The sequence below is a fragment of the Carcharhinus amblyrhynchos genome, chromosome 19 (genome assembly GCF_965287045.1).
Source record: "Carcharhinus amblyrhynchos chromosome 19, sCarAmb.v2.hapA, whole genome shotgun sequence".
Classification (NCBI taxonomy): domain Eukaryota; kingdom Metazoa; phylum Chordata; class Chondrichthyes; order Carcharhiniformes; family Carcharhinidae; genus Carcharhinus; species Carcharhinus amblyrhynchos.
The window spans coordinates 6,049,344-6,075,843 of NC_137342.1; the positions used below are offsets into that span (position 1 = coordinate 6,049,344).

The 26,500-nt window shown below is 45.2% G+C and overlaps 1 protein-coding gene across 4 annotated transcripts in view; it reads left to right on the top strand.

Annotated features, from left to right (window-relative positions):
- The first annotated feature begins 343 nt into the window (after positions 1-343).
- LOC145355285 (GTPase KRas) overlaps positions 344-26,500 on the top strand; it is a 67,436-nt gene continuing 41,279 nt past the window's right edge. The window contains exon 1 of one of the 4 annotated variants that reach the window (XM_080207193.1): positions 344-743. The gene's annotated coding sequence lies outside the window, so the exon portion shown is untranslated. Of the gene's footprint in view, positions 744-1,171; positions 1,320-26,500 lie in introns of those variants that run through there. The other 3 variants (XM_080207190.1, XM_080207191.1, XM_080207192.1) reach the window with 3 other exon arrangements.

Here is a 26,500-nt window from a genome sequence, read left to right on the forward strand (position 1 = left end):
TCTCGAAAGATTGAGCTGGGAATGTCGACTTGTACAGTTGTGTCAAATTCTCATTGGTAAAAAGGGAGGAGGGGATAAGAGTACTCGCTCCACTTCCCTGTTGGGCTTCATCTGGAATTTAAAGGTAGAATGACCATGACGTAATAAGGTGGTAAATTCCCTGAGGTACAAAAAAAATTTTAAAAAACTCATCCAGGAAACGCCAGTTACCTGCTGACGTCAAGAGAACAGTCATGTGGACTTAATTTGTTTTTAAAAGCTATGATTTGTTGCTGGGGAAAATAATCAAAGTTTTAAAGGGATGGTTAAAATGAGGGGTTAACACAGGCGTACAGTTAACGCACCCTAATTTTTTTTCTGGGGTGGGGGGAGTGATCCCTATAGAAAGGAGATGGCTGGGTGAAATTGACATAAACGCCCTGGTCAGTTCCGCTATGGGAATGGATTTCAAGTTGACCCGCCCTTTCCTCTCACCCTTTTAAAAAAATACTACTCACCAACCACCTCCCACTCTCCCCGCAACCGACAGACACTCTCAGCTCGTTTCGCTTCCCACGTACTCAATGTTTGCTTATCCACTACAAGCCACCGCCAGCGACAAAGAGGGAGGGAGTCACCAGAGCAGCGAAAGGAGAGAGACTGCTGGCTGGCTGGCAGGCAGACAGACAGACAGTCAGGCGAGGAGGACTCCCAGAGCAATTCTTTCGTTGAAGGAAATCCCAGCCAGGGCGAGAGTTTGCGGGGTGAGCGCTTTCGATTCATTTCTGAAAGGATTTTAACGTGGAGCGAAGGGGAGGGGAAGAGGCCAGGAGGGGAGCTTGGCTGTTTGCGGGGGAGGGGGGGGAGAGAAGCTTAGCTGTTTCGGGGGAGTGAGAGAGTACAGCAGGGTAGCTTGGCTGTGTGTGTGTGTGTGTGAGGGGAGGGGTCCAGAGCGAGAGTGATAGACTTGAAGTTCTGTGTGTGTGGGGAGGTGAAATTCACATTGCCAGTTTTGATACATTGTGTTCCATTTGGAACGTTGGGTATCGGGTGTGCGTTCCATTTGGAACGTTGGGTATCGGGTGTGCGTTCCATTTGGAACGTTGGGTATCGGGTGTGCGTTCCATTTGGAACGGGGGCAACAGCTTCTCTCCCCCCGCCCGAGGGCGGACGGAAGGAGGGGGGGGGGTGGTGACACAAGTCGCCACCCCTTCTCTCCTGCCCCCGAGTAAACGATCGCCAAAGCGTCCGCTTAGAAACCCGGGGGAGATTTGGGTTCGGAGCCGCTGGTGGTGTGACCTGTCTTCCCCCTCCCGCGAGTGGAAGGAGCGGGGGTGAGGGTGAGCCGTGAACTTTTTTTTTTAACCCGCCCATTGATTCACCGTCGCTGCTTGAGGCCCTGCAATGCAGATAGAGACAGGCTAGAGCGGCTGGGGGGTGGGGTAAGAGTGAAAGCTGAATTCGTGCAACTCTTGCCTGCCTTGTGCAAGTTGAAAGCCGGCGGAGAATGAGCCCAAGTTTGTCGGTGGGAATAAGCCTCGTGTTTGTGTCGGTGGTTTTGTTTTAAAGGGACATTTCGGTGTGTCTTGCTATTAGTCGTGTACACAGTTCAGGCGACTTCCAGCTTTTCAACTGGAGTGAACCTTTGGGACAATTTTTGCATTAGATTGCTCGAGTTCTTAAAACGGAAATGAAAACCTAAATTTAGCTGTGGTTCAATGGTGTTGAAGAATAGAACTACTTTTGGGGAGGTGGTGGGGGATTTTTAAATCCTCTTACAGATTTGTGCGCGGCTTTTTTTTTATAAAAAGCTTTAAATATCTTTTCGACAATTTTAGCGTTGACGTGTTAACAAATCACAAGATATCTAAGAGCATATAATTAGAAACTCAACTTGCTCAAAGGTTGGGCTTGGGTCAGTCTGAGCGGAGTCTGCACGTGCTCCCTGTGTCTGCATGGGTTTCCTGCTGGGTGCTCTGGTTTCCCTCAGTGTACCCAAACAGGTGCCAGAGTGTGGCGACGAGGGGATTTTCACAGTAACTTGCAGTGTGAATGTAAACCTACTTGTGACTAATAAATGGACTTTAATCATCCACGTTGTGGGAGTGGAATCAGGTCGGATAGCTGACTCCGGCAGAAATGGATCAAGACCTTTCCGGTCCCCAAATTCTTGTTAGTTTCACGGATGGCATGGTGCTGCCTCACGGTGCCAAGGACCCGGGTTCAATTCTAGTCTCAGACCTCTGCGAAATTTGCACATTCTCCACGTGTCTGTGTGGGTTTCCTCCGGGTGCTCCAGTTTCCTCCCACAGCCCAAAGTGCGGGTTAGATTGATTGGCCGTGCTAGATTGCCAGGTGTCAGGGGGATTAGCTGGATAAATACAGGGATGTGGCCTGGGTGAGATTGTTGTCGGTGCAGGCTCGCAGGGGTGAATAGCCTCATCCTACACTGTAAGGATTCTATGATTCCATTTCTTCACTTGTTGTGGTCGAATTTGGATGGCTCTCGCAGGGACTGATTACACTCCCTGGAAAAGGTGATGAGTGATAGTGGCTGTGATTGTTTCCAATTTATATAGAGCTCAGACTGTGTAAGAGGTTTGGGGATTTCCGACTAGCTTTGATATCATGAGATTTTCCGTAGTGTTTGTTTTACAATGTAACAACCTCCTAATATATCTAAATTAGACTCTGATTTCATTCAGTTACCTGCACAGCCTTCATCCTCCAGAAATCATTACAGCTGGGCCATAGAATATCGTGTTAGTGTCCAGTTGGATGAAAATTGGTTGCAGGACAGAAAACAGTGAAAGAAACAGTGCAGAGGGAGGCCATTCAGCCTATCGAGTCTGCACCGACCACAGTCCCACCCAGGCTCTCTTCCCATAACCCTATATATTTACCCTCCTAATCCTCCTGATACTTAAGGGGGGCAATTTAGCATGGCCAGTCCACCTAACCTGCACATCTTTGGACTATGGGAGGAAACTGGAACACCTGGAGGAACCGTGGGGAGAACATACAGAACTCCACACGGACAGTGACTGGGGCTGGAATTGAACCCGGGTCCCTGGCGCTGTGAGGCAACGGTGCTAACCACTCTGCCGTCGTACTGCCAGATGTTGCTGGTATGGTAGATGTGTACAAATAATATAGCAAAAGGAGCTGGATTTTGGGATACAGACTAAAATATGCCAATCATCTCAAACTTCGAGGAGTGACAAACGGTGAGGATGATACGAATCACTTGCAACAGGACACAGGCTGGTTAGCAGAATGGGCAGACTAGTGGCAAATTAAATTTTACGTCACAGGAAAGATGTGAGGATCCTTGAGAGGGTGCAGAGGAGCTTTTGTGGAGTAGTTTGTGGAATTCCTACATTGCTGAAGGAGGCCATTCAGCCCATTGGGTCTGCACAGATCACAATCCAACCCAGGCCCTATTCCTGTAACCTCATGCATTTCATGCTGCTAACAGCCCCTGACGCAAAGGGTGCAATTTAGCAGAAGAAATAGGAGCAGGAGTAGGCCATCTAGCCCCTTGAGCCTGCCCCGCCACTCAATAAAATCATGGCTGATCTGATAGTGGTTCAGTTCCACTTACCCGCCTGCTCCCCATTGGTTTCCCTTACTGGTTAAAAATCTATCTGTGGCTTAAACACGTTTAATGAGGTAGCCTCCACTGCTTCAATGGGCAGCGAATTCCAAAGATTCACTAACCTCTGGGAGAAGAAGTTCCTCCTTAACTCCGTTCTAAATTGACTTCCCCTTATTTTGAGGCTGTGCCCCCTAGTTCTTGTTTCCGTTCTAAGTGGAAATAACCTCGCTGCTTCTACCCTGTCTAGCCCCTTCATTATCATATATGTCTCTATAAGATCTCTCCTCAACCTTCTATACTCCAATGAGTACAGGCCCAGTCTACTCAATCTCTCCTCATAAGCTAACCCCCTCATCGCCGGAATCAATGGTGAACCTTCTCTGCACTCGCTCCAAGGCCAATATATCCTTTCTTAAATAAGGGGACCAAAATTGCACACAGTACTCCAGCTGCGGCCTCACCAGTACCCTGTACAGTCGCAGCAAGACCTCCCTGCTTTTGTATTCCATCCCCCCTGCGATAAAGGCCAACGTTCCATCTGCCTCCTTGATCACCTGCAAACTGAGTTTTTGTGATTCATGCACAAGGACCTCCAGGTCCCTCTGCACAGTAGCATGTTGTAATTTTTCACTGTTTAAGTAATGGTCCATTTTACTATTATTCCTTCCAAAGTGGATAACCTCACACTTACCAACATTATACTCCATCTGCCAGATCCTTGCCCATTCACTTAGCCTATCCAAATCTCTCTGCAGACTTTCTGTGTCCTCCACGCAATTTGCTTTCCCACTCATCTTTGTGTCATCTGCAGACTTTGTTACCCTACACTCAGTCGCCTCCTCCAGATCGTCTGTGTATATGGTACACAGTTAAGGCCCCAGCACCAATCCCTGCGGCATGCCGCTAGTCACTGCCAACCGGAAAAGCACCCATTTATTCTGACTCTCTGCTTTCTGTTAGATAACCAATCCTCAATCCACGCTAACACTTTACCCCCGACTCTTGTACCTTTATTTTATGCAGCAACCTTTTGTGAGGCACCTTATTGCGTACCTTCTGGAAATCTAAATACACCACATCCACCGGGTCCCCTCTGTCAACCGCACTCATTATATCCTCATAAAATTCCAGTAAATTCGTCAAACATGACTTTCCCTTCATGAATCCATGCTGCGTTTACTTGATTGAACCATTCTTTTCTAGGTGACCTGCTATTCCTTAGTGAGCGATTCCAGCGTTTTCCCAACTACGGATGTTAAGCTGACCGGCCTGTAGTTAGCTGCCTTTTTGTCTATCTCCTTTTTCAAACAGTGGCGTTACATTAGCTGTTTTCCAATCAGCTGGCACCTCCCCAGAGTCCAGCGAATTTTGATAAATTACAACGAATGCATTTGCCATTACTTCTGCCATTTCTATTAGTACCCTGGTCAGCATGGCCAGTCAGTCTAAGACACATATCTTTGGACTATGGGAGGAAACCAGAGCACCTGGTGGAAACCCGTACAGGATGGTTCCAAGGATTGTGGATAGCTGAGGAGTTGCGGACTGCATGGGTGGTCATCGCAGGGGCAAGTTTCAAGAGGGTTGGAAAAGCTGGGACTCTCCTTGGAGCAAAGGCACTTTTGGGGAGATTTGTTAGATGATGACTAGCTTTGATAAGGTAGATGAGGAAAAGCATTTCTCATTTCTTGATGGTGCAGAGATTAGACAGATTGAAGATTTTGGGCAAGATGTGAGGAGGAAATCTTTTACCCTGGCTGATAATGCCCCGGAACTCACTGCCCACAAGGGTGTTGGAAGCAGAAACCATTGGATGATTTGAATAGGAAATTGGGTAGAGACTTGAAATAAATATGGGGAGTGGACTGTCTGGATGACTCTGCGGAGCCAGCATGGAGTGAATGGGCTGAATAGTCTCTCTCTGTGCTGTCAAATTGTCTCCCTCTGCGACTCTGCCTGCTGCAGTGTGTGTTAAATATATGGTGTTGGATTGGGTAGTTCAGTGGCTTCAAGCATCCACTGGAACTGAAAACTAGTTGAACTTGAAACTAAGAGTGATGTGTGATGGCTGTCTCAGTGAATGAATGAACAGCTCTGGGACAGAGCCAGGTGTAATTGGCCCACTGTATTTAATACTGGTATGTTGTGTACTTGAAATGATTAAAATCTGAAATGAGGGGAGGTATTCATTTCCCCCACTGTGAAGTAGATGCTAGAATCAGCAATGCAGAAGTCGTCATTCAGCCCATTGAGTCTGTCCTGTCCCCGTAATACTACATATTTACCCTGCTAATCCCCCTGATACTAAGGGGCAATTTAGCGTGGCCAATCCACCTAACCTGCGCGTCTTTGGACTGTGGGAGGAAACTGCAGCACCCAGAGGAAACCAACGCAGACACTGGGAGAACATGCAAAAACTCCACGCGGACAGTCACCCAAGGCTGGAATTGAACCTGGGTCCCTGGCGCAATTAACCAGCACTGCTAACCACTCTGCCATCATGCTGCCAGATGTTGCTGGTGTGGTTGGCTTTTATTATCCATCCCTCGTTGTCCTAAAATGGTAGTGGGTTGCCTGTTTGAGTTGTTGGATGTGGATGTGCCGGCGTTGGACTGGGGTAAACACAGTAAAAAGTCTGACAACACCAGGTTTTAGTCCAACCGATTTATTTGATAGTAAACGCACAAGCTTTCGGGTTAGTCCCTTCGTCAGGTGAATGGAGAGTTCTGGTCTCAGACAGAGCATATAAAGCACAGACAGTTTACAGATTGCTGATTAGAATGCGAATCTTTACACCTAACTTGCTGTTCAAGTCTTGAAGTGGCCGACAATGTGTGTGGAAGGAGCGCTGATCACAGGTTAAAGAGATGTGTATTGTCTCCAGACGGTACAGTAAGAGAGGTTTTGCAAACCGAGGCAAGTGTTGGGGGTTACAGATAGTGCGACATGAACCCAAGACGCTACGACAATGGATGAATGAACATCGCTCGACAATCACCAGGCAAGACTGTTCCCTTCCTGTTGGCGAACACTTCAGTGGTCACGGGCATTCAGCCTCTGACCTTCGGGTAAGCATTCTCCAAGGCGGCCTTCACGACACACGACAGCGCAGAGTCGCTGAGCAGAGACTGATAGCCAAGTTCCCCACACATGAGGACGGTCTCAACAAGGATCTTGGGTTCATGTCGCACTATCTGTAACCCCCAACACTTGCCTTGGTTTGCAAAACCTCACTCACTGTACTGTCTGGAGACAATACACATCTCTTTAACCTGTGATCAGTGCTCCTTCCACTCACATTGTTGGCCACTTCAAGACTTGAACAGCAGGTTAGGTGTAAAGATTCGCATTCTAATCAGCAATCTGTAAACTGTCTGTGCTTTATATGCTCTGTCTGAGGCCAGAACTCTCCATTCACCTGACGAAGGGACTAACCCGAAAGCTTGTGCGTTTACTATCAAATAAATCGGTTGGACTAAAACCTGGTGTTGTCAGACTTTTTACTGAGTTGTTGGAGTCAGCAGTGTTAGTATGACGGAATGAGTTGCTAGTTCTCTTTGGAAGGCAATTAAGATTGGAGCATGTTGGTGTTATGTATTAATCCGGTAAGCCTGGCAGGTTTCCTACCCTATTGATATTAGTGAACCAGTTGGATTTTTGAGAATGAACAGCTTTGTGGTAATTTCTGAAGATACCAGCTGGTTTGTTTCTTTCAGGCTGTCTACTACGTTGCCCAATGTGGGGCGGTGATGTCTTGTAGCACACTGGTGAACTAATCCATCCCCTTCATTGCCATGTGACTTGTTTGAGGGTCCTCTTGGCCAGGCGATTGTGATGTCAATGGAATAGTGATCCAGAGCCTCGGGCCTGCTGACATGAGTTCAAATCCCTCCACAATGAAAAATCTAATGATGACCACGAAACCATTGTTACAAAAATCCATCAGGTTCATTAATCTCCTTTAGGATAGGAAACCTGCCTGGTTTACCAGATTAATACATACACCAACATGCTCTGATCTTGATGGCCTTCCAAAGAGAATTAGCAACTCGTTCCGTCATACCAACACCACTGACTCCAATAATTCAAACAGGCAACCCACTACCATTTTAGGACAATAAGGTATGGATAATAAATGCCAACCACACCAGCAACATCTGGCAGTATGATGGCAGAGTGGTTAGCAGTGCTGGTTATCGCGCCAGGGACCCGGGTTCAATTCCAGTCTTGGGTGACTGTCCGCGTGGAGTTCTGCATATTCTCCCAGCGTCTGTGTTGGTTTCCTCCGGATGCCGCGGTTTCCTCCCACAGTCCAAAGATGTGCAGATTAGGTGGCCTGTGTGTGCCTCCAGACCAACAGCAATGTGGTTCACTCTTAACTGCCCTCTGCAATGGTGTGGCAAGCCACTCAGTTTAAGGGCAATTGAGGGGGGGGGGGGTGGGCACAGTCTGCTGGTGACATTGATGTTCCATGAAAGAATAAAGAAATAAAAAGGCAGGTTTTTGTTGTTGTGGGCCACCTTTGTGCAGTGAGTCCACGTGCACCTCCTGTTTAAGAATTTCCACTATAGCGTGATGACAAAATCTGATGCTGTAGTACTGAGGTGGCACTGCACTGTCAGAGATGTTGCTGAGGCTGTAAACCAGGTAGCCCTGTTTCTAAAAAAAAACAAATGGAACAGGAGCAGGGACTTAATTTGTGTCCTGGACAATATTTATCCTTTAAGTCGCGCATTCAAACGGAGCCTGGCTGTGCTGCTGTTTGTGGGAGCTTGCTGTGCATAAACCATATTTCCTGCAGTAGGGTAATTATACTGCAGGCGTGCTCAATAGACTGTCAGTGATAGCAGCTTGAATTTAATGTAATAAAACGTCTCTGGCTTTACACGAGCGTCTGGAACAAAGTGTGTCAGGGTGTTCTGTGGTCGGAAAAGACATTATAATGCAAGTTCACTGATACTCTAAATCAGAGCAGTATTCCGTTAGTATCTGCCCATGAGGTAACTAACCAGCCTATCTAAACCTTCAGACCCACCACATTCATAAGAACATAAGAAATAGGAGCAGGAGTAGGCCATCCAGCTGAGGAAGGCAACAAGGTAATGAAGAATAAGAGGCTGTATCGTGGGGCTCGATGTGGAGAGCTGATATACTTAGCAAGGAGGGGAGTAACTTTTCTTTCTGGGCAGTGAATGGAGAGACCTATGACCAGATTACATGGTCCCACCCCGACCTTCCCGGCAAGGAATTGTGTTTTTTCGAGGAATGTGGCGATGCGGAGAATCAATATTCGGTTTATAGTTCATAGCTGAAGAATGTCATTGTGATTCTGTGAGTCATGCTTCTAATGAATTGTAGAACACGCTACTGCGAATATAAAGTGCCCTTGTCTTCATATTGCTGGAATTCTAATTATTCAAGAATAGTCTTTGTGGAAGGTGCAATAGTATTTTAAATTGAATATCCAATACTTTGCATATGCAATGTCTAGTGTGTGTAATATATTAGGTAGACGTTCATTAGAACTTGAATCAATTGCAACCTTCCTGAACTTCTAACAGTTCAGATACACATGCTGAGTTCATTGACAGGTGAGTGCTTCATACTGGCATACACCTCCGCCACATCAACTCCAGCCTACCCTGAGAAAGAGGTTCACACCTACTTTCACAGGGAATTGGAGATGGTAATAGTTACTGGCTATGTCAATGACACACGCATCCCGCAAACGCATTTTTAAAAATGCTGTAGATCACAGCTATGATAGTGGAGGGTGTGGATAGTTGGGCTAGTAAATGAAATGCATGGCCCAGTGGAGGGTATGCTGTCACATTTCTGACTTGTGCCTTGCAAGTGGTGGAAAGGCTGTGAGGAGTCTGGAGCTGCAGAATTTCTAGTTGGTGATCTGAAATAGTAACCATGGCACTTGTCGGCACAGTGCGAGGGCGGCACAGTGATTAGCGCTGCTGCCTCATGGTGCCAGAGGTGTGAGTTCAACTCCCGGCTTGGGTCACTGTCTGTGGAGTTTGCACATTCTCTCCATGTCTGTGTGGGTTTCCTCCCACAGTCTGAAAGACGTGCTGGTTAGGTGCATTGACCCGAACAGGTGCTGTAGTGTGGCGACTAGGGGAATTTCACACTGACTTCGTTGCAGTGTTAATGTAAGCCTTACTTGTGACTAATAAATAAAATTTTTAAAAAGTCTGAGATTGGTTTTAGCTCAGAGAGTTTATCTGATCATCGGGCTATTGGAAAGTTTGGAAATAGCCAAGGGAATAATTGCATTGGAAGTCTCATATTTAGCTTTATTCACCATAGTGTGTCCCACTGTCTCAGTGGCAGAGAAGATTATAAGAACATAAGAAATAGGAGCAGGAGTAGGCCATCTAGCCCTTCGAGCCTGCCCCGCCATTCAATAAGATCATGGCTGATCTGTCGTGGCTCAGTTCCACTTTCCCGCCCTCTCCCCATAACCCTTAATCCCCGCTTTTATCAAAAACCCATCAACCCGCGTCTTAAAAATATTTAGCGAGGCAGCCTCCACCACTTCAACGGGCAGAGAATTCCAGAGATTCACCACCCTTTGAGTGAAGAAGTTCCTCCTCAACTCCGTTCTAAACCGCCCCCCCTTTATCTTGAGGCTGTGCCCCCTAGTCCTACTGTCTTTTTTGAGCGGGAAGAGTCTCTCCACCTCTATCCTATCCATCCCATTCATCATCTTATACGTCTCAATGAGATCTCCCCTCATTCTTCTAAACTCTAACGAGTACAAGCCTAGTTTATTCAGCCTCTCATAGCTCAACCCCCTCAGCTCCGGTATCAGCCTAGTAAACCTCCTCTGCACTCCCTCCAAGGCCAAAATATCTTTGCGCAGGTGCGGCGCCCAAAACTGCACACAGTACTCCAGCTGCGGCCTCACCAATGCCATATACAGCTGCAGCAAGACCTCCCTACTTTTATATTCAATCCCCCTCGCTATGAAGGCCAGCATCCCATTTGCCTTCCTGACTACCTGCTGCACCTGCAAGCTGGGTTTTTGCGACTCATGCACAAGGACCCCGAGGTCCCTCTGCACCGTCGCCTGCTGCAGTTTTTCGCCACGTAAGTAATAGTCCTTCCTACCATTATTCCTACCAAAGTGGACCACCTCACACTTACCAACATTAAATTCCATTTGCCATTTCTAGGCCCATTCGCCCAGCCTATCTAGATCCTTCTGCAGACTCTCCACACCCTCCGCGCAATTTGCCGTTCCCCCAATCTTGGTGTCATCAGCAAATTTCGACACCCTACACTCGGTTCCCTCCTCCAGATCATCTATATAAATGGTAAAAAGCTGAGGCCCCAGCACCGACCCCTGGGGCACTCCACTAGTCACCATCCGCCAATCCGAATAGCACCCGTTGACCCCCACTCTCTGCCTCCTCCTATTATTCACAATCCAGGTGTCATATTTGTCCCTGTGACAAGCTTTCAACTACATATCCAGCCTGTTTCATCTGTGTAAGATCACCCATCATTGTCGCTGCCTCAGCTCATCTGCTGACCCCCTTATTAATACTGTGACTATTCCAATGCACTCCCAAATGTTCTACCCACCAGATATCTGGTCATCCAAAATGTACACCGTTTTCCTAACTCCTGTATACTTGCTGACCTACACTGGCTCTTGATCCAGCAGCATCTTCATTTTTAACATTTCATCTATCTTTTTTAAATCTGTCTATGGCCTCAGGCCCTCCCTAAGTGTGTAATCTCCTCTAACCCCGTTACCCTCCCAATATCTGCAGCCATGTAATTCTGACCTCATGGGCATCCCAAATCAATCGCACTAAGCTGATCTTTCTCTACACCTTAGCTATGACTGTAACACATTCTCTCGTTTCCTTCTCTATGAACAGTAAGCTTAGTTTGTATAGCGCACAAGAAACAATTTTCACTGTATACCATAAATCAAATTATAATTGCTCTATAAATGATGCTTGTGCCTTCAATTACCCTGCTCTGGAATTCTCTCCCTACACCACTCTGACTAATTCACTTTCCTCTTTTAAGACACTCCTTAAACTGATCATTTGACTAAGCCTTTTGTCACCTGACCTAATATGGCTCACCCTCATTAGTTCCATATTGTTCCTGTGAAGAGCCTTGAGATCCTATGTGGAGTTTGCACGTTCTCCCCATGTCTGCGTGGGTTTCCTCCGGGTGGTCCAGTTTCCTCCCACACTCCAAAGATGCATGAGTTAGGTGGATTGGCCATGCTAAATTGCTCCTTAGTGTCAGAGGGCTAGCTAGGGTGCATGGAGTTATGGGGATGGGGTCTGAATGGGATTGTGGTCGGTGCAGACTCGATAGGCCGAATGGCCTCCTGCACTACAGGTATTCTGTGATCAGTAAAGGTGCTATATAAAATTGTAACTGGCAAGAACCAAGAGCTTCATGTGAATTGACACAGTATTCACAAGGGAATGAGAGTTGTATTGTGACCAGGAGGTGTATAATATTGGAGACTCAGGTGGTGTCAGCTGAAGACAAATTCCATCGGATGTACAGCACTGAATCAGGCCATTTAGCCCCTCTGGCCTGTGCAGATGTTAATGCACCACATGCAGCTTCCACTCAACTTCACCAAACCCTATGAATTCATTTGTCTCAGTCCAAGCCTGCATGGTTTGTACATTGTGTAAAATGCATAATTATTTCATACAATCATTTATTACTCAAAAGGAATGTCTAAGGAAAGATATCCGGGCCTGGCATTGGAGGCAATCCAGAGAAGGTTCCCAGGTATGGAAAGATTTTCTTATGAGGAAAAGTTGAGTAGGTTGGGCTGTACCCTTCGGAGTTTAGAATAAAAGGTGACCTTATTGAGAAATATAGGACTCTGAGGGCTATAGATAGTGAGAGGTTGTTTTCCCCTTGTGGGACAGTCTAGGACCGGAGGGCATAATCTCAGTAAGGGGTCACCCATTTAAGACATGGATGAGGAGGAATTTCTTCTCTCAGGTGGGGCGCGGGCTAGTGAATCTGTGAAATTCTTTACCGCTGAGAGCTGTGGAGGCTGGCTTATTAAGTATGTTCAAGGTTGAGATAAAACAGACTTTTAATCAGTAAGGGAATCCAGAGTTATGGGGACAAGGTGGGAAAGTGGAGTTGAACATTATCATTTCAGATCAATCATGATCTAATTGAATGGCAGAGCAGACTTGATGGGCCACATGGCCTACTTCTGTTCCTACTTATGACCTTAAGGCCATGCCACCTCTCTGCAGAACAATCCAGTCAGTCCCATTCCCCTGCTTCATTCCTTTGGCTCTACAAGTCTATTTCCCTCAAGTGCACATCTAATTTCCTTCTGAAATCATTGATTATCTGTTTTTCCTCTCATGGGCCCTATAGTCCCTGTTCATTAGGGGAAATTTCACAGTAACTTCATTGTTGTGTTAATGTAAGTCTTGCTTGTGACTAATAAATAAACTTAAAAAAATGATTGTGGTGATTTTAAAGAAAACAATTGTTCTTCACATTACCCCTGTACTCTTGCCCAAAACAATGTCCTTGTATAATCTGCTAATGGGACCCACTTTTCTCTGTTTATACAATCTTGACTTTGTACACCTCTTATCGAATCTCCCTCTATCTCCTTTTTTGTTCCAAGGAGAACAACCCCAACTTTCTGTAAATAACCTTGTAACTAAATTTTCTCCATTGCTGGAGTCTTTCCAGGTTCTACTGAGGGACTTGTTTCTGCAGAACAATCCAGTCAGCCCAGTTTATGCAAACAGATTCTGTCCTCGACACCTCCAGGACATCCTTCCCTCTCTCTCTCCCACCCGCCCAGCCAGTACTGTGGTGCTATCGCTAATCAATACTGGCACTGTCCTGAGCATCTTGCATGCCGGAATATTCAGTCCTGCCTTTTATTTTTAGAGCCAGGTCTCCATTATTGCTGCATCGTAACATTACAAAAGCACAAGTCTTTTTCACAGAATCAAATGTTGACGAATAGGTTCCAAGTTATTGCTGGTAATGATGTGAGGTAAATAATGTTCCTAGGGTTGCTAATGTGGCTGGTTTGTTTTGAATGGGGATTGAGTCACAGTTTTGGGTGGTGAGTCGCACAACCTGACTTGATTTTTACTTCCTTAAAAGTTTCTTTATAATCCTTATGAATCCCATTCTTATCCTTTTGAGTCACTTGGTAATTTCATTCCATCCTGGCTTGTTAGCCCACATGCACCTTTTGCTATTCTGCCAACCCACTTTCTGTGCTCTCCTTTTGCCTCTGCTGTCTGGTATCTTTAATTTGTTCACACGCACCCTTTTGATACTCTTGTACCAACCCACTTCCTCTGCCCTTGCATGGCAGCTCTTCTATAAAACACACTGCTGCACTTTGCCCTATTTTGTTTATGGTGCAAAACTCCTTTTTATAAAGCAATCTTTTGATAATGCTCCTGTGCGTTATTCCGGGGTGTGGGGGGGGGTTGCTGTTTTACTGTGCTAAAGGCGATACAAAAACGCAGCCTGTTTGCTGTGTCTGCTATAGTTGCTATCCTGGTTTATCACAACTGGCGATGGCTGAATGGACAAGAACGGGAGTCCCGTGGTGTACTGTTGGAAAAGTCACCGATTGTCCCAACTATATATTCTTGCTGAGTTAAAGTTGCTTGAAGTTTTAACTAGAAATCTGGCTGAGGGTGCTAATCAGGTTCTGGGATAGTCTCAACATCAACTCTCCAAACAAAAAAAATTCCTGTTTCTCTCAAATCCAGTTGTTTTAAAAAATATTTCTCCTCTTCCAGTTGGGAAAGCCAGTGTTCAACTTCTAGTTATACTACCCATGTCCTCCCCCTCATTGCTTTCGTCATTTGGTCATCCAGTAGGACCTGTTGGAGGGTCTGTGATCCACCATGTACAGGGCTGCATGTGATGTGAATGGCAGTCAGGAAGCAACATGTCTCCCTGTGTGTCGGGTTATGATTGGTGCCACAGCCAACTGTGGAATATTTTCTCCTACTGCAGCTGTTTTACTGCCCTATCCCCACCCTTGTCTTGATGCACTTGTTGCTAAAACCCTCACCCATGCTTTTGTCAGCTTGACTTGACTATTCCAACACTCACTAGCTGGCCTTCCCTCCATCTTCAGCTCATCTGAAACTCTGCTGCCCACATCCTTACTCGCACCAAGTCCTGTTCACTATTACCCAAATACTCACTAGCGTGTATTGGATTCTGCTGTACTGATGTGTCAAATTAAAAATGATTTTCGATGCCCCCCTCTATCGCTTCACTCAGGCCATACCCCTCTCTGAGCTCCTCTCCAATTTGGGCATCTCCTATTTCTTCCAATTAACCTTTCTGTGATGTTGACTTTCTTCGGATGCTGCCAGACTGCTGAGTATTTGCAACACTGTCTGATTTATATTGTTCCCTCCCACGTTAGAAGTTGTGACTTAAGGTGTCCTGAGCTTTAGAATTCCTTCCATCAATCTTTCCATCTCTCTCTCTCCTCTTGCTTTCTCTCCTTTTTAAAATAGTACTCAAAAACTTCTCTGACTACGTTTTTTTTAGTCATCAGTTCCAATGTCAATTGGGACTGCTGTGAAGTTCCTTGGAATGTTTTACTTCATTCCACTACATCCCAGTTGTTGTTGAGTACCTTTGTCTCGAAGGCAGCCTGAGATTGTGAATGCTTCATTGACACTCATTTTGGAACAAACACTTGCTTTCCTGGTTAGGTCACTTTTTACATGTTCTCCCGTGTCTGTGTGGGTTTCCTCCCGGGTGCTCCGGTTTCCTCCCACAGTCTGAAAGATATGCTGGTTAGGTGCATTGGCCATGCTAAATTCTCTTCCATATACTCAAACGGGTGCTGGTGTGTGGCGACTAGGGGGTTTTCACAGTAACTTCATTGCAGTGTTGATGTAAGTTTACTCGTGACTAATAAATAAACTTCTATAAACTTCAACCACTAGCAATGCCCTCCCAACTAACAGTTGCTTTTGTGTACACAAGTAACACAAACTCAGCCATGCTATTGATTAACTGACCAAGAATTGATGGACTGCAGTGTCCTCAAAGAATCATAGAACTCTACAGTGCAGAAAGAGGCCTTTTGGCCCATTGAGTCTGCACCGAACACAATACCCAGGCCCTATCCCCAAAGCCCCACGTATTATACCCAGTAATCCCTCTAACCTACGCATCCCTGGACACTAAGAGGCAATTTCTTAGCATAGCCAATCAACCTAACCCGCACATCTTTGGACTGTGGGAGGAAACTGGAGCACCCGGAGGAAACCCACGCAGACACGAGGAGAATGTGCAAACTCCACACAGACAGTGACCCGAGCCGGGAATCGAACCCAGGACCCTGGAGCTGTGAAGCAGCAGTGCTAGCCACTGTGCTACCGTGCCGCCCTAGAGGCCACAAGTGATGCTCCTATTGATTCCTGTAATCCTTAAATAATGAGGCACGTTTGGGTTAAAGAACATAATGCAATGTGAAGTAGACAGTGAAGTCTAGGGTCTTTCTTGCTGGGTTTTTTTTTTGACTTCTTGTTTATTCACAGCTTCAAACAAAAAAAACTCTTCAAACGGTTAGTCTGTTAAATGAGTCCTTCCAAAAGCAATCCCTTAATTTTGTTCATGATGGGATGTATTTTGGTGGTTAACAACATCTGTGGTCCAGCTCTCTCATTATGCCTGTGGAGATTCAATGAATTAGTAGGTCTTGTTTCTAGTTTGACTCTGGGGGCATTCGTGTTTCTAATTAAAATGGGGGTGGGGAAACAATCATGTTTTGTCATTTTATAACTTCTTTCATGAGGTATGGGTATTGCTGGCTAGGTCGGTATTTTTATTGCCCTTGAGAAGGTGGTAGAGAGTTGCTGCCTTGAACCGCTGCAGTCCATGTGGTGTAGGTACAGCCACAGTGCTGTTAGGGAGGGAGTTCCAGAATTGTGACCAAGCAATGATCAAGGATGCTCCCCTGCCAAGTTCCTCAATACCCTGAGTGGGATGTATTTCTGAGTCAGGATGGTGAGCAAGCAGCAGTGGTTTTCCCATGCATCTGATGGCTTTGTCTTCCTTTAGACGGTAGGGTTATCGGTTTGGAAGAAGCCTTGGTGAGTTGTTGCAGCTTATATTGTAGATGGTACACATTGCTGCCACTATGCATCAGTGATGATGGGAGTTGATGATGGGGTGCTGATCAAGTGGGCTGCTTTGTCCTGGATGGTGTTAAGCTTCCTGTTTTGATGGAGTTGCACTTTTTTTTATTAGTTTGTTAGTCACAAGTAGGCTTACATTAACACTGCAATGAAGTTACTGTGAAATTCCCCTAGTCGCCGCACTCCAGCACCTGTTCAGGTACACTGGCCATGCTAAATTCTTCCTCAATGTACCTAACCGCATGTCTTTCTGACTGTGGGAGGAAACCCGTGCAGACGTGGGGAGAACGTGCAGCCTCTGCACAGAGTGACCCAGACCTGGAGTTGAACCTGGGTTCCTGGTGCTGTTGAGGCAGCTGTGCTAATCTCTGTGCCATCCCTATATATCCCTAAAGTTTTGAGTGAGTGAAGGGACAGAAAGGAAGCCCAAACTGCAGCACATGTTGAGTTGGGGATTGAAATGGGTGGGGGTGACGCACTGTGGTCGTTCTTCCGAGCATCATGTGTGAGGGTCAAGTTGGCAGGTTCACAAGGTGACTGCGGGAGAAGATGCTTTGGCTTCAAATGCCAAAGCTTTTCCTTTGGGCGGCGCAGTGGGTTAGCACTGCTGCTTCACAGCTCCAGGGTCCTGGGTTCGATTCTCGGCTCGGGTCGCTGTCTGTGTGGAGCTTGCACATTCTCCTCGTGTCTGCATGGATTTCCTCCGGATACTCCGGTTTCCTCTCTCAGTCCAATGATGTGTGGGTTAGGTTGATTGGCCGCTTAGTGTCCAGGGTAGCTGAGGTTAGAAGGATTAGTGGGTATAATGTGTAGGGATATGGGGGTAGGGCCTGGGTGGGATTGTGTTCGGTGCAGCCTCGATGGGCCGAAGGGCCTCTTTCTGCACTGTAGGGTTCTATGGTTTTCAATCAGTGAGCAATGTGACACTCTCACTGCTGCAGCCCTTTTCCTGTGGTGTGTGTTGTGAAAGGTGCTATCCATCCTGCATGGATTCAAACATAAGGCAAGATCAATTGAAAGGCAGATTTACATGAGATTGTGCTGCAAATTCATTCAGCCCAACAGATTTATGCTAGAATTTGTGCTCCATCCAGCCATCCCTCCTTTCTCAGCAAGTCCTTCTGTTTGTCCCTCGTTTGTTTACTCAGCTTTCCTCCTAACAGCATTGATGCTGTCCACCTGAACTAAAACACGTGGTTGCGTGCTCCACGTTCTAACCACTCTCTCTGGGTAAAGAAGTTTTATTTTGTTGATTCATGGGATGTGGGTGTTGGCAAGGCCAGCATTTACTACCCTTGAAAAGGTGGTGGTGGTGAACTGTTGCAATCCTTGTAGTGAAAATACACTCACGGTGCTGTTAGGAGGGAGCTCCAGGATTTGGACCCAGTGACAGTGAAGGAAGGCTTGTATATTTCCAAATCAGGATGGTGTGAGACTGGAAGGAGAACTATCTGCTGCCTTAGTTCGTGGTAGAGATAACGGGCTCCAGAGGTGCAGTTGAAAATTTAGTGAGTTGCCACAGTGCACGTTCTTCCTGTGTTCCTCCTTTTATTGGCGTTTATAAGTAACCCTCTATGTGTGTGTACGCACGCACTCTACATATGCACACTTCTCTAAAGTTTGCTCAGCTTGATGTTACACAGTGGGTTTTGTTCTGAAAATGATAGCACAGATAGCAGTTGTTGGAATCCTTTCACTTTTTGTTCCATTACCTCAACTACAACTGAGCCCATTCTTTACCACACCCGCCCCATGTTTTCAAGGTTTGATTTTGGTGGCACAGTGGTTCGCACTTGTCTCACAGCACCAAGGACTCGGGTTCGATTTCTGGCTCAGGTCACTGTCTGTGTGGAGTTTGCACGTTCTCCCCATGTCTGCGGGGGGGTTTCCTCCAAAATATGTGCTGGTTTGGTGTGTTGGCCATACTAAATTCTCTGAGTGTACTGAACAGGAACCATAATGTGACAATTAGGAGATTTTCACAGTAACTTCATTGCAGTGTTAATATAAGCCTTCTTGTGACAAATAAATAAACTTTAAACTTTTTTAAAAGTATAAGAACATAAGAAATAGGAGCAGGAGTAGGCCATCTAGCCCTTCGAGCCTGCCCCCCCATTCAATAAGATCATGGCTGATCTGAAGTGGATCAGTTCCACTTTCTCGCTTTCTCCCCATAACCCTTAATTCCCTTGTCTATCAGAAACCTATCTACCCGTGACTTAAATAAAAGTAGTTTCCTTCACATAGTGTTCATTACAGAAGCTAAATGTTTCCCTTTGATCATGTCACGGTGCAGTACTGTGGCAACTCACCAAATTTTCAACTGCACCTCCACCACCAAAGGCAGCTGGTAGTTTCCTTGTTGTATGAGGAACGGTTGAGGACTCTGGGTCTGTACTCATTGGAGTTTAGAAGAACGAGGGGGGATCTTACAGGATACGGCAAAGCATAGGTAAAATGAATATGGAGAGGATGTTTCCACTAGTTGAAAAACTAGAACCAGAGGGCACAACCTCAGGCTAAAGGGATGATCCTTTAAAACCGAGATGAGGAGGAATTTCTTCAGCCAGGGAGTGACAAATCTGTGGACTTCTTTGCCGCAGAAGACTGTGGAGGCCAGGTCATTGAGTGTCTTTAAGACAGATGGATAAGTTCTTGATCAAGGGATCAGGGGTTATGGGGAAAAGGCAGGAGAATGGGGATGAGAAAAATACCAGCTATGATTGAATGGTGGAGCAAACTCGATGGGCTGAGTGGTTTAATTCTGCTCCTATGTCTTATGGCCTGATAGGAAGAGGCTGTTTGGTCCCATTGTAGCTGTGCTGGCTCTTTGGACGATTGGTCCCTGTTTCTGCCTCTTTTTCCATAGCCCTGCATTTTTCTTTTTCTTTTCCTTTTCAAATGCATGTCCAATTTCCTATTTGAAAGTTATTATTATATCTTCCACATTTGCTTCAGGAAGTGCATACCAGATGTTCGTAAGGATGAAGTTTGTTCTAAATCTCGTTTTCTTTTCCCCCATGTTTTGCTCATCGTTTTAAATACATTGTCTCTGGTTGCTGCCCCTCCTGCCAGGGCAACCTTTCATCTCATTTACTTTATCAATACCCCTCATAACTATAACCCCATCATTATTAAATTTCCCTTCCCACTCTCAGTAGCTCAACCTAAAAACCCACAGCCCTGCTGAGATTGTGCCTAGGCCTTAATGCTCGAGTTCTGGTGAGGAAAGGAAGCAGAACTGTAACACACAACCAGGAATTAAATCCATGAAATTTTAAAAATTTATTTGTGGGATGTGGGTGTCGCTGGCTGGCCAGCATTTATTGCCCATCCCTAGTTGTCTGAGAGTAGTTGTCAGCCATGTTTAGAGCCACATGTAGGTCAGATCCGGTAAGGAGGCAGATTTCCGTCCCTAAATTATATTAGTGAACCAAATGGTTTTTTTCTGACAATCAGTAATGGTTTCATGGTGATCAGTAGATTCTTAATTCCAGATTTTTTATGTGCAATTTGAATTCAATAATCTGCCATGGTAGGATTCGAGCCCAGGTCCCCAGAACATCAGCTGTGTTTCTGGATTAATAGTCTAGCGCTATAACCACTGTGTCATTCCCCATTAATAAATTGAATATGAGTTCAGAAGGATTAAGGCGATTTGGAAGTAGAGGGGCAATAAGTTCCAAGGCAATTAATGAAAGACTGCTTTTGGTTGTTGATTTTCCTTTGAGCATTGTGTTTATTACGGATAGGATTCGATGTACTTGGTTTGATCTATTGTGATCTATGGATGGAGTTGAGTTTTGCAGTATTTGCTGCCTGGCTTGGAGAGGAAGGAGAGTGTGCAAAACATGTTAAGGAGCGACGATAATCCGACACAAAGCTGAGTCTCGAAATACATTGTACGTGAAGTTGGCGGAGGTGGATGTTTGCAGAGTCCTTAATGGATTTTGTACGTTTAGTGGCGCTGCCTGGGCAATTTAAACACTGATTCCACCACAAAGCTGTAGGATTAATTAGGATCCCAGTGAGAAAGGGGGAGCAGCTGATATTGTGCGATGGATTCCTTCTTCCTTGATGTGAGCATTGCTGGCAAGACAAGCATTTATTGCTCATTTCTAACCTTCCTTGAGAAGTTGGAGGTGAGCTTCATGGGTGCCATTCACATGGCACAGGCACACCCACAATGCTTTTTCCTCATGCACAGTGATTTGATACAACTGAGTGGTTGGCTAGGTTGCTTCAAAAGGGTAATTGGGTCTTCCAGGTCTAGACCAGATGTGCAGATGACATTTCCTTCACTGAAGGACTTTAGTGAAACAGTGGATTGTGTCTCCTGAGCGTTAGGCTGAACCTCTGGGTTACTAATCCAGTCATGATGTGGAGATGCTAATCTCCACATTGTTACTAATCCAGTGACATTACAGCTATGCTACCATGTGCAGACTCGCATGTGGTGAGGAGCTGTAATTTTCTCTGCCCCACATTGTTTTGAAATGGTGGTTGTGTTTGGGGAATTGGGGTGGGGTCGTTCCCCAGCTGAGTAATTGAAGGGATTAAACTGAGGTTTGATGCTTTGGTAATTTTTTTATTTGCTAGTTCAACTATGTATTCCTTTCTTATGCGTTCTATCCGTTAGATTTTGTGCCCTCTCTCTAGTCTCTTTCTCTCTGTCTGTCTCTCTCTCCCTCCCTATCCTCTCTGTGTTTGAAGTGTTTAGTACTTGTTCAAAATTGAACTATGCTTTGATCTGCTCCTTAAAGCCTTCCATGAGGGTGGCACAGTAGCACAGTGGTTAGCACTGCTGCTTCACAGTGCCAGGGACCAGGGTTCAATTCCTGGCTTGGGTCACTGTCTATGTGGAGTTTGCACCTTCCCCCTCACCCCCACAGAGTCTGCGTGGGTTTCCTCTGGGAGCTCCAGTTTCCTTCCACATTCTGAAAGTTGTGCTGGTTAGGTATATGGACCTGAACAGATGCTAGACTGTGGCCACTAGGGGAATTTCACAGTAACTTTGCAGTTTTAAGGTAAGCCTTACTTGTGAAGGATGAGTAAACTTTAAAAACTTTAATCTGCTTTCTCTTCCATGGAATAATCCCACAAAATAGTTGGTACCTCCTTCCTTGCATATGTTTCCCTATTAGCACTGACACAGCAACTTTAAAAATATTTAAACCAAGAAGTGCAGCTGACTTTTTACAACAGTTGTAGCAAACCTCCATGAAAGGTATAAGTGTTGGAGTTTAACTGTACCAAGTGGAATTGGCTATCAATATTCCTGCACTGCTCTTACACTGTCCCTTAGGTAGCTCCTCACCACCTGATACTGAAGGTCATGAATTCAAGGCCCACTCTTGAGACTTGAACACCTAAGCCAGGCTGACTCTGGGAGTATTGCGTTATTTTTCACATGAAATGTTGAACTAAATGCCTTTGCAGGTGAATGTAAAAAGCCTTGTGGCACTATTCAAAGAAGTGGTGTTTTTTCCCAGTGCTATGATGAAATTCGTGGAGTGGTATAGTGGTTAGCACTGCTGCCTCAGTGTCAGGGGCTTGGGTACTGTCTGTGGAGTTTGCACGTTCTCCCCATGTCTGCATGGGTTTCTTCCAGGTGCTCCGGTTTCCTTCCACAGACTGAAAGATGTGCTGGTTAGATGCAGTGGCCATGCTAAATTCTCCCTCAGTGTACCCGAACAGGCACCGGAGTGTGGTGACTGGGGGTTTTCACAGTGACTTCACTGCAGTGTTAATGTAAGCCTACTTGTGACACTAATAAAAAATAAACTTCTTCAACTTTATAAACTTTAAAAAAGACGGAACAGTCAAGCTTCCTGACTACTTTTACTCCCGGTGCAGTAGCACCACAACATTTAAAATTTTCATCCTCATAATCTTTGCATGGAATTGCCATACCTCCAACCTTCTGCAGTCCGACAACTCCCCAAAATCTGCGTTCTTCCAGTTTTGGCCTCTTGCTAATCTGAGGTGTTTTATTGCTGAATATTTGCCTTCAGCTGCCTGCGTCCTACATTCTGGAATTCCCTCCCTGAACATCTCCACCCCTGTACTTTCTTTCCTCCTGTGAGACTCCCCAGAAAAGCTTACTTCACTGACCCAAGTTTTGGTCACCTGTCTTAATATCTCCTTATATAATTCAATGTCAAATTTCATTTGATAATGTCTCTGTAATGTGAGTTGGGACCTTTTACAACATTTAAAAGCCCTCTATAGATGTGATTTGATCTTCAGTTGTACTGATGTTAACAGAATCAATTAGCCTCGCTGCTGTTTGACTACAATGAGGTTAGAACAGTTTTGGCACCTCTTACGATCTCCGTTGGCAAGTATGGGTTTGCTTGTGGACAATGGCCGAGGTCAAAGATGGATTAACCCTCGACACAGTTTGGGGTTCACCCATAAAGAATGGTGCCAGGTCCAAAGTGTTATCAGCAGCTGCGATTAGGTCCTGGCAATGAACCTCAGAGTAGGTACTGGGCGTGGAATGGGACTGGCTTCAGGATCTATAGATCATTTACTGGTGTAATTCCTCAATGAAAAGAAAACCCAATGAGTATAAGCAATCTGATAATGGACTCTCGGTTGGCACCGGGACAGCAAGTTGTTCACAATATAAATTAATTCTCTAGCTAATAGAAACACTTTTTTTGCTCTAACACCGGCACATTTGCAATGACATAATGTTGTCAGATTTAAGGTACCACGCATCCAATACAAAGGAAATGAGGTTTTCACTCAACTATTAGCTATCGCATTCAGGGCAAAGTTGTGTAGCAATAGGAGAAATGTGGGATCTTTTTCAAATGAAACTTGAGCATAAAAGGCTTAATAGTAGATGGGGACATGAGGAATAACTCTCCTGCTCTTTGATGTAGTGCAGGGGGGTCTGTTGTTCAGCTGAGAGGGCAGATGAGGCTTTGTTTTTTTTTAAGACCTGGCACCTCAGACAATACAGCCCTCCCTCAGTACGGCACTGGAGTGTCAGCCTACATGCACTGTTCCTGGTGACTGGAATAAGCATCAGCAGAGAGGAAGTTAAAGTTTCAGCTCGGTGACCTTTCACCAGAAGTGAAGGAGGATGGCTAAACTGAGGGGAGGTGTCAGGAAGGACAAAGTGGCTCTGTGGTGGGGGAGATTAAATAATGTTTTAAATGAATTGATATTTGCTTCCTTTTCTTTTATAGCATTTTAATTCAGCATCTTTTCCATCAACTATTTATCTTTCAGCAATCGTGTTCTGACATGGTCTTTCTTTGTGTCTGAACTGCTGATTCTGTTAATGTTTTTACCTTTTTAGTTATTGTTTCATTGTAAAGCCTCCCTTCAGCTTCCTTCTAGAGACTCTGAATAGTTTCTATCAGTGCTTGTTGAGAATTAAATATTATGCAGTGCTTGTTGAGACTTTACAGTTCCAAAATCAGTTGTTCTATTTCCATTTTCTAAGTGCTGTATTGCTTTGTTTCTTCTATAATTTTCAATATTCTCCTGATTCAGTTCTTCACTGGACTTGTTCCTATTTTCTACTTTTTTTTTGTCCAGAGTTCAGATTATTTTCCATTGACTTCATTCATCTCTCCTTCCTCTTCACTTCATTTTGAAACTTTTTCTCCAAGTTTGATGTCAGCCATTTCATCATCTTGCCTTGATGTCTACTCTTGAGCTTTAATTCGGTTCCTCTTTATGTTCAATAAATTTTGGTTCATGGTGTTGCCCCCACCAGGCTGGGGCCTCTTGTTGGAAAATGGCAATGTCCATTGTGTGACCTATGTAGACACACATCATAGCAGCTAGATAATCAACATCTTTTCCCAAAAGTCTAAACCTAGAGGGCATAGGTTTAAGGTGAGAAGGGAGAGATCCAAAAGTTCCCAGAAGGGCAATTCTTTCCAACCAATTTATTTGATAGTAAGCGCTCAAGCTTTTGGGGTCTGCCCCTTCGTCAGGTGAATGGAGAGTTCTGGCCTCAGACAGAGCATATAACAGTACGCACAGTTATACGCTCTGTCTGAAGCCAGAACTCTACATTCACCTGACGAAGGGGCAAACCCCGAAAGCTTGTGAGTTTACTATCAAATAAACCTGTTGGACTTTAACCTGGTGTTGTGAGACTTATTACTGTGTTTACCCCAGTCCAACACCGGCATCTCCACATCATAAACCTCTACGACCAGAGTTCAGAGCCTTCTGACTCAGAGGTGAGGTGCTACCCATCGAGGCCACTATTAGGAATGGGTTAACAGACCTTCCAATTAAGTCCTAATTTGATGTCAGTTATTCAGTAGAAGTTTCTGATGTAGAAAAGGGCCATAGGTGGCACTATTGGTGGGTGGAGTATCGTGTGGAGTTGCATCAAAGCAAAGAAGGTATTTTATGAAGAAGCAGAACTTGTGTCTCCTTCACACCAACCGAGAAGCTCAAACAGCCATGACTGACACTTTGTAAATATCCCAAACCACGTAGCTTTTTTCATCTGTCCTTCTGTTAATGTGGACAGTGTTTAGTTTGCGATGGCTTGTGTTTACACTACTAAACTCTTGGGTTTGTATCCAAGCAGCCTGCCTGAATTCTAGTGAGTTATCTAATGTAATGAAGCGCAACGTGGAGAATCGCCCAGCTTGTGAGGAGGCGATCAGCTGAGCCTGGCCCTATTACACATCTTGTGGTGAACAACGCTGGCCATGGAGAAGTATATGGTTCAGTTCTCTCTCTCTCTCTTTCCCCCCCCCCCTCCCTTTCTCCTCACTATTCATCATTAGCAAATAACAGAAAATGTTAGTTTTGTAAATGATATGCACATAATAATGAAAACTGAAAAGGGCAGCCAATATCAAAGGATTAATGAATTAAATTATTCGCTGCCGCCTTCCACACGAATATCTTCCGTGTTTAATTCAGTGAATGTCAAACACTTTTTTTTTCTCCCCGCCCCCCCCTTCACCATTTTATATTTAGATATTACTCACAGGTGACTGGCTCCTCTCCTTCTCTTGAATTAAATAATGTGCGATGTGGGTGGGAAGATAATCTTGCATTAATTTGCCAAAAAATATGGTTTAAAAAAAATAATAAACTCACTGAACTGTGCTCACAAGCTCCCAAAGCGCGGAGCTGGGGCCGAATGTCTCGTCAATTAGTGGAACCAACAGCACCTTAGAGAGAGATTTCAGTGGCCATTCATACGGTAGTTGTCAGCTGTGGCTCAGTGGACAAGACTCACCCAGTGAATCAGATGGTTGGGGTGGCGGGGGAGGGTGGAGACTCATTGCACTGACTGAGCACAATCTTGGGAGTGTCGTCAATTTGGCGACACCCGTTTGCACACTCAACTGGGCGTCAGAGAACTCACTGCTCTATTGAAAAGTGCCAGGGGATTCTTCATGGTTTCCTAGTCAATATTTACTACTCCACAAGCATCTCTTACCAGGTTATTATCATATGGCTGTTAGTACGTGTGTTTGCTGGGTGCAAATTGGCTGCTGTCTTTCCTACATTGTCAGCAGTTACTCCACTTCCGAAGTCCCCATCATGTGTAAAGTGCTTTGGGATATTTGGGTAATGAAAATACTGTGTGAATGTTTTCAAAGCAAACAAGGCAATATTTGGCTTTATACACATACTTTCTTGCATGTGCTTTCAAGTTGTAGGTCTTTGTCACAAATAGACTGCTTCATTTTCTGACAGTATTTTACAGAGCAGTGTAGAATATAGGAGCGGAAGGAGGCCACACTGC